Consider the following 8,536-nt stretch of genomic DNA (forward strand, 5'->3'; position numbering starts at 1 on the left):
TATTTAGTACAGGGCCTCACTACCCAGCTTGATCTTCCTGTTCTCAGCCTCCCCAGCACTGGGATGCACAGGTGTACACCACTATGCCTAGACTCAGTGGCAGCTCACCACTCCGGGGGGTGGGATTGAACGCTGGCCCCTGCCCTTGCCTAAGCAGGCGCTTAGTCCACCAAGCTAATTTGCCAGCCCGCATTATATTTTTAATGTTTCTGTTGATGAGCTCTGGCCTAGACCTGCTCTCTACCTAGAATTCTCGTCCTTACAGGAACTGCAAAAAAGCTGTCAAGAACTCTTTGAGTTCTTGAAGCCTAAGAGGGAACCATGCAATCTTTTTTTCATTCGCGTCTAGTCTCAGTAGAGAGGATCTTTTTTGCTGTCCTTTCCTCTTGTTTACTCTTAATCTTATACTAATAATTAAAAAATGTTCGGCACTACTCGTAACCTTTTAACTTGGTTGTAGCTACTGGGTTCCATTCTAGTGCCACAGCAATTCCAATGACACATGACTGACTGACACTTGTGTCTTTCAGTTTCAGGAATTGGAGACAAATGGAAAAGAAAAAGAAAAGAAAAAAAATAACAAAAAATGTTTTTAAAAAGCTTATTTATTTATTTGGTAAAGGGTCTTGCTATGCAACTCAGACTCATAGTGATCCTCCTGTTTTAAACCTCCCCAGCGCTGGGATTACAGGCTTGCACCACCATGCACAGTTTCAGTGGTCAGCATGGCATGGGGCCTGGCACAGCATGCAGTACTGGAGATCGATCCTGGGTCCATGCACTTGCCAGGCAGGTGTTTAGACTGCCAAGCCATCTTTGCAGCCCCTATCACTAATAATTATAAATTTTATTGTTATAAAATTCTCATTTGTTTCTTTCAGTTTTCATGTTTGCCAGTTTTCATTTTTGAAGTAATCCAACTTAATAGGACTTTTCTTCTACTTTTCTCTCTCAGGACATCTGTTTCAGAAATTCATATACCTGTGTTGAAGAAGCCTTAATAAAATTCTATTGTAGCCAGGCAGGGTGGCCACTGCCTATAATCTCAGCACTGAAGAGGCTGAGGCAGGTGGATAGTTGCAAGTTCAAGACTGGCCTGGGCTATAAAGTGAGCTCAAGGCCAGCCTGAACTGCATAGTGAGACCCTGTCTCAAAAAAACCAAACCAAACCAAAATTAAATTAAAAATAAAATCTATTGTTTGCAGTCCACCTGAATTTAGCAATACTAAGCTGTACTTAAGTATGAGATGGCTTTTTGGCAGTTCCTGTGATGACGAGGAGCTGTTTCAGTCATAGCCTGCACTAAACAAGCATCAGGAGAAAGTCTGGGAGCAATCACTTAAGTTCTCCCACCAGTCCTCACTTTGTGAACCGTGTAATCTTTTTCCAGGAAGAATTAATCAATTTTCTTTGTACATCTTGATATATTATTCATACTGTAATACTACATTATTTTACAGTTTGGTGGCGGTACATCTTATGTTCACACAAATCATTTCCTTTTCAGCCTTATTTCTGTGACTTACAGTTACAGTATGAAAAACAAAGCTTTACAAACATTTTGTATTGCTTAAGTTTGGTTTGCTCTGAGTAAGAGATTTTGGTGTGCCTAATGCTTTTCACTGATGATATTACTAATTAGCAACTGCTCAAAAAGAAAATGTGAAGCAGTTTTACTTTGAGATCTTTTTACTTGTAGTAAAAGGAAGGAAAATTGACTGTGCCATTGAGGAGTACTTTAGGAATGAAAACCAAAGTGATATATTTGGTCATGTCCAAAAAGTATAAGCTATATAGACAAATGTGTCAAATACTACCTACACGTCTAAGTCAGCTGGAGGGGGCCTGTGTGTTGTTTAAAGTAAATATGGCATAGTTGAAAAGGAGTTTTCCAGCCTAAGTAGTCTCCTGCTTTGCTTGCATGGGGGCAGGGAGAGGAATCAGGAGCTTGTATTGGTTGGGGCTGGGGGAACAATCGTGTGATGCCTAAATTGAACTGTATCATAAACTCTGGTGTTACTTAGGATAAGTTTTCAGGGAAACAGTAATTTATTTGTGGGAATGGGAAGAAAAGCCAAGTGTTGTGGTGAAGCAGAAATTTCCACTGAGGTATTGGGAACAGGATGTAAAGGGCTATGGGGTAGATGATTCAGCTGTTTCCTAAACCTGTCTCATATGATTGAGTGTGTGTGGTATCTGTTTATTCTTGGCAGAGTAAGTTTTGTAGAGTCATATTACACAGGAGGCATAATATTTATTTAACTAGCCCAGTGATGATTCTAAATATAACTTGTGGGTTTTTTTTTCTTACTAAGTACCACAAGATAAAAAAATTAGATAGGAAGGAAGGCTGGGAGATGGGAGGAGAGGAGGGAAAAGGAAGGTAAAATGAATTCATTTGTATTATATACATGTACCAGCTTTCCCCAATACATTAAAATGATGATGTACTGCAGGCATATGCTAATAAGTGCTCTTTTTTTTATTTTGTGGAACCGGGAATTGAACTCAGACCCTTGCACTTGCCAGGGAAGTGCTTATTCTACTGAGCCATCTCCCCAGCTCAGTGCTTTTTTTTTTAAATGTACAATGAGTGGATTTTTATTCAGACACAGCATCTGTAATGACCATTTGGAACACAATCTAGGGAATTTAAAATTGCATTGAACATTAAATTTCTTTTTATTTCTTTTTATTTTTTTGCCATAAATTTATTGATAAATAGCAATGAGACAGTTTCAAGTCAAATCGGTAGGACAGTTTCAATAATTAACCCACTGCATACATTCTTCTTAGTGGTTAATTGCTGTACAAGATGCGGACTTGATATCCTATTTACAAACACCATTAGAACAAATCCCTCTGTTCATTAAGAGAATGTAACAAAATGGACATTCATCTGTATCCCCTTTCTTTGTTAAATTCCATTATTTGAATATTATAGGTGTGTAAACTCAGTAAAATATTCTAGGGGGCCCGGGAGATGGCTCAGTGGAATAAGTGCTTCCCTGGCAAGCACAAGGGCCTGAGTTCAATCCCTGGTTTCGCCAAAAAATAAAAAATAAAAAATAAATATTCTAAAAGAGTCCAGTAGCCTATAATAGTATTGGTTTTTCTGCTTCACTGGCAATGTCAGAAATTGTTGACTTGAGTCCTCTACAGCTCAACTTAACACCATGGATTTATTTCTTGTACTTCGTTTTTGTACTTTTCTGTTGGATGATTAAGACCAAGATAAATCAAGACCTATGCAACGAGAGTTGTAGCTTTTGGGTCTGATAAGGTCAGTGAAATCCCCTCAGGACTTATCCTGAGACCCTGTACCTCAGTTTGTAGATCCTTTGTCAGTGTCAGCCATGTGGATGAGTCACGGCCATTGCTTGGCCAATGTGCTCTCTGTGAAAGCCTGAGAGAATGTGTTCTCTCCACGTGACTCTCCTTAGGCACATTCTACATCATCGATCACTTTCCTCTTTGGCCCCATAATCTCCTTGATCAGAAAATTTGGGACACTACTGAGTTAAATGACATTACAGTACAAGTTCTCATGTGTCCTGAGTCTTAATTGACCTTAGAAGTCTAGGGCCAAAATGTTGGCTTTCCTTGCAGCCCTCCTTTTTCTCTAATTTTGGTCTGCAAACTTAGGTTGTTAACCATCCAGAAGACAAGCTTATTGTTATTATCATACAACTTAGGCTGTTAAGCTTAACCTCACTATCAGTCTGCATGTCAGCTTTTTCTTTTTTTTAAAGAGAGAAAAAAAAAACATACAGGCTGAAAAGGAAAAGAAGACAAAAATCATAAGAGATGCATTAATGATTATCTTCCCTTATAAATAACTTCATAGGCAGTAGAATTTTATTTCTTTTAATGTAATGATCATATTTTTGTTATTTAACTTCTAGGTAGGAAAAGATGTATTAAAAAATTCTTTCCCAGGGGCTGGCCAGATAGCTCAGCAGATTAACAACTCAGGGGCTGGCATTCAATTCCTGGCATGCTAACCCTGCCAGCTCTGCCCACAGGGTGCACTGAGACAGACTGAACATGGTGGCGTGCACCTGTAATCCTTGATTACAGGAGGCTGAAAACAGAATCACTACTAGTCCAATGTGTGTAGTGAGACCCTGTAGATCCTGTACTAAGTACTTTAAATAAATAAATAAATAAATAAAATAAAATAAAAATTCTTCCCCAAAGTATTTTAGACAGGCATTTAAGTGTTATATTGTCAATCGTTGAATTATTTATGTAATAAAATGCTTATACAGGAACTTTTTTATCCTTATGTGTAAGGTCATACTAAATACTTTTTGAGGTGCATGTATTAGTTTGAATATACTAGTTGGATTTATTAAATCATGGGTAGTAGTATTTTTTCTGTGATTTTGATTTATTCACTGTATCCAAAAGGATTGTGACACCTTGTACTGTAATTGAGTCTTCAGTTTGTCAAAATATGATTATTATGCTGTGTACCTTTTTATAAACTTGACTGAAAGAGAGAGCACTTAGAAGTCTGAGCACATATAATAATTTTAATCTGCTCAGAAGCAGCAAGTCATTATGATTTATTCTTTCTGACATTTGAGTTTTTTTGTTCTTTGTGGTTGAGCATATGTCCAGTATAAACTCGAGTCTCAGGATTATTTTGTAAAGAAAAAGTGTAACTGGATCTGTTAAAAATACCAGCGTTTTATTTATAATAATGCATAATTAAGTGACAATATTGTATCATTTTAATAGTTTATTGACTTGTATGCTTACAGTGATTGATGCTGCATATAACCATTTTTATGGTTGGTATATTCACCATGAGCATGTATTCACATGTTTCATTCCTTATTTCAGAAAAATTCTAATGAAACATAAGAGGACTTTTTTCAATGGGATTGCCGTATCAGTTTGGAGTGAGGTAGAGGGAGGAGACAAAAAATTTACCGCCTTAATCTTTGCTTTTCCTTTTCTGAGGGGGTGGCATTGCACAGACTAAGCAAACATTACCACTGAGCTATACTCCCCAGCACCTTAATCTCTCTTAAGGGTAGTTCCGTGGCATTAAGTACATTCACATTGTTGTATGACCATCACCAATTTCTGTCTCTGATTCTTTTCATCTTTCAAGATTAAGATTCTGTCCTCTGGGCCGGGCGTGGTGGTGTACTCCTGTAATCCTAGCACTTGGGAGGGAGGCAGAGGCTTATGGATCATTGAGGGTTGAAGACCAGCCTGGGCTACAAGTGAGCCCAAGACCAGCCTGAACTGCATAGCAAGACCTTAGCTAATACCTTATTTTCCTGTTCCCCTCTCTCAGGTAACCACTATTTTATTTTATTTCTTTATAGATTTGGAAAGTGGGTATACCTCATGTAAGTGATATTAAACAGTGTTTGTTTCTATGTGACTAGCTTATGTCATTTATCATGATGTCCTTAAGGTTCCTTCATGTTGTAGCGTGTGTCAGAAGTTCTTTCTTCTTTAAGACTGAATACTTTTTTACTGACTTCCTTTCTGTTTTGTTGAGTTTTTAACAGATGCACATTTTGATTTCTTAATTCCCTTTGTATGTATTTCATATTTTGTGATTATATGCAATTACATGAAAATTCTCAATACTATAACAGTATAAAGTAATGACTCTTTTTTTTTTTTTTTTTGCGGAACCGGGGATTGAACTCAGGCCCTGCACTTGCCAGGCAAGCACTTATTTTACTGAGCTAACTCCCTGGCCCCCTAAAGTAATAACTCTTAACACTATTTCCTTGCATCTCAATCACCTCTGCTTTTTTATAGGTTTCTTTTTTTTTTTTTTTTTTTGCGGAACTGGGGATTGAACTCAGGCCCTTGCACTTGCCAGGGAAGAGCTTATTCCACTGAGTCATCGCCCTGACCCTTTTATAGGTTTTACAGATTATATCTTTATATATTGTATATCCATTACAACAGATATAATTTTATGGCTTTAACCTTTTAAATTTTTTTATTTTTATTTTTTATTTTTTTAACCTTTTAAATTTTATAAAAGCATAAAAAGCAGTGTTATGAATCAAAAGTACAATAGATTGTGGGGTTCTACCCCCCTTCCCCAGGTATTTACTTTTACTGGAGAACTTTATTTATTTATTTAATTTTGCTGAGCTGGGGATTGAACTTGAACTCAGGCCTTTGTGCTTGCCAGGCAAGAACTTATTCTACTGAGCTATCTCTCCAGCCCTTGAACTTTATATTTTTATATGGCTTTCAGTTATGAGTCTTGCTTTGACTGGATTCTCTTGGATATTTCTTATCGGGCAAGCCTTATGAAAAGGGTCCTTTAGCTTTTTAAATAAATCTAGGAACATTTCTTAATTTTACATTATATTTCTTAATTTTTCCCTCATTTTTAAATGACATTTTCCTTATATATAAATTTTGTTTGAATGGGTATTTTTTTCTTCCAACATTTTAAATACATCATTGTACTGCCTTATGACCTGCAGGATTTCTTTTATACTTCTTTTTTTGCAAGGTTTCTTTTGATAGATCTTGATTGATAAATCTAACTGAATATTCTTGTTATGTGCTAAATCATTTTTATCTTGCTGCTTTCAAAATTCTTTCATTGTTTTCTGTTTTGTTACAATGTACATCTGTTTTTTCTTTACTTGTGTCTCATTGAACTTATTTTTACCTGGCTTTTTTCCAAATGGAGAAGTTTTCAGCTATGGTATAACAAAATTTCTGTGTCTCTTTCATATTCTGTACTCTTGAGATTTTTTTTTTCCCTTTGTACTGGGCAACGAACTTGGGACCTTGTACTTGCAGGCAAGCACCTATGCCACTGAGCTATCTCGCTGGCCCTTCTCCATTCTTAATATTGTGCACTTGATTGTGAGCCCTAAGTCCTACATCCTCTTGCTCTCTTTCCTTCATTTTTTTTACTCCTTCTCAGACTCAGTAATTTCAGGTAACTTCTGGTTAAGATTGCTGGTATTTTTTTCTGCTTCTTCAAGTTAGCTGTTGAGTCTGTTTGAATTTTTTTTTGGTTCAGTTACTGTACTTTTGAGGTTGGGAATGTGTCAGCCACAATTTCTTTTTGTTCATATTATTTTGTTCATAAATATACCTTTTCTGTTTCATGTAGTTTTGTGTCCTTTATTTTCTTTCCTGAACATGTTTAAGATTGTTGTTTTTAAAAAGTATGTCAGACTCAGAAATCTGTTTCTTTAAGGTTAGTTTCTAGAAATTTGTATCTTTGAATGATTCATGTTGCTGTTTTTATTTCAATGCCTTATAATCTTTATTTGAAAATTACTAGGTAATTGAAAAACTAGCCAGCTTTCTCAGTCTTCACATCCTAGCCCTATGATAGGAGAGACTGGCATTAATCAGCTTATAGTGAAACCCTAAAGTCTTCTTAGATGTTTGCTGTGTTTGTTTTACTCCCTGTGTGTATAGTTTACCTCAGTACTCTCTGTATATAAAAGGGTGCTTTTAAGCATCTTGATTTCCTGAGTGTCTGTTTGACTTTCTGTTCTGTTCGTTAGCCCAGAAATCTTGATACCTGTAGGTCTGCAGTCTCTCTCTATATAATTCTGTTTTGGTGCCATTTGCTGTTTTCTTGACCACTGATGTGGTATGTAAACTATCTTTGTTCTCATCAGCATCCCAAATCAGGTCTGTAGGCAGCCCCAGACAGATTAGGGTGGCGTAAGCAAATTGCTCCTATTGTTTCCTTCCAAAAATTCTAATTTTCGTTTGAAAATTCTTTTCATTGGTAACTACTTTCAGTTTTCTGTAAAGTGACAATAATTTTGTTCAATTTTTAAAAAAATTTTCTTCAATTTTAAGGAAATATCTATCATATGTCTAATCACACAAATATGGTTCATTACTCATTTTTTATTTTTATTTTTATTTTTTTGTCATTTTGAGACAGGGTCTTACTCTACAGTTCAGGTTGGCCTTGAACTTACTTTGTAGCCTAGGCTGGTCTTCAGTTGGCAATGAATGATTGTCCTGCCTCAGCATTCTAAGTACTGGGATTACAGGCATATGCCACCACACCCAGCTTATTACTCATTATTTTAAGTAAAACAATATTGCATGAAAAAGCAACTTCTATACCATTAAAAATTGCTTTCTGGGCTATCTTTTGTGGCTGGGTAAGTTTTCTTGATTGTTTTGCTTTTTTCTAGACAGTATCTCATTTGTAGTTCAGGCTAGCTTTGAGCTCACTGTGTAGCCCTTGCTGTTCTTCAACTCAAAAGTCTTCTGCTACTACCTTGGCCTCCAAGTCCTGGGATTATAGGTGCAACCACACTGCCATGCCTCAACATAAATACTTGTACACTATCTATCTATATCTATTGATTTCATAGCAAATTTGCACAAGATTAAAGAAATAAATGAATCATACTTAGGCCTGATTTGTTTTTAAAGTTTTTTTTCTACAGTTTTATTGATAAACAGATAGCAATGAGACAGTTTCAAATCAAATCAGAAGTACAGTTTCAACAAATAATACACTGCATATATTCTTCTTAGTGGTTAATT

At 36.3% G+C, this 8,536-nt stretch overlaps 1 protein-coding gene and 1 non-coding gene across 8 annotated transcripts in view; both read left to right on the forward strand.

Moving 5' to 3' along the window:
* Positions 1–8,536, forward strand: part of Eif4g3 (eukaryotic translation initiation factor 4 gamma 3) — a 400,120-nt gene that overhangs the window by 189,594 nt on the left and 201,990 nt on the right. The window lies entirely within an intron of this gene.
* LOC111818483 lies at positions 427–551 on the forward strand. Its single transcript, XR_002822461.1, has one exon. It is a non-coding gene; the product is annotated as a small nucleolar RNA SNORA54 (small nucleolar RNA).

Source organism: Octodon degus, unplaced genomic scaffold (assembly GCF_000260255.1).
Source record: "Octodon degus isolate 3935 unplaced genomic scaffold, OctDeg1.0 scaffold00092, whole genome shotgun sequence".
Classification (NCBI taxonomy): Eukaryota; Metazoa; Chordata; class Mammalia; order Rodentia; family Octodontidae; genus Octodon; species Octodon degus.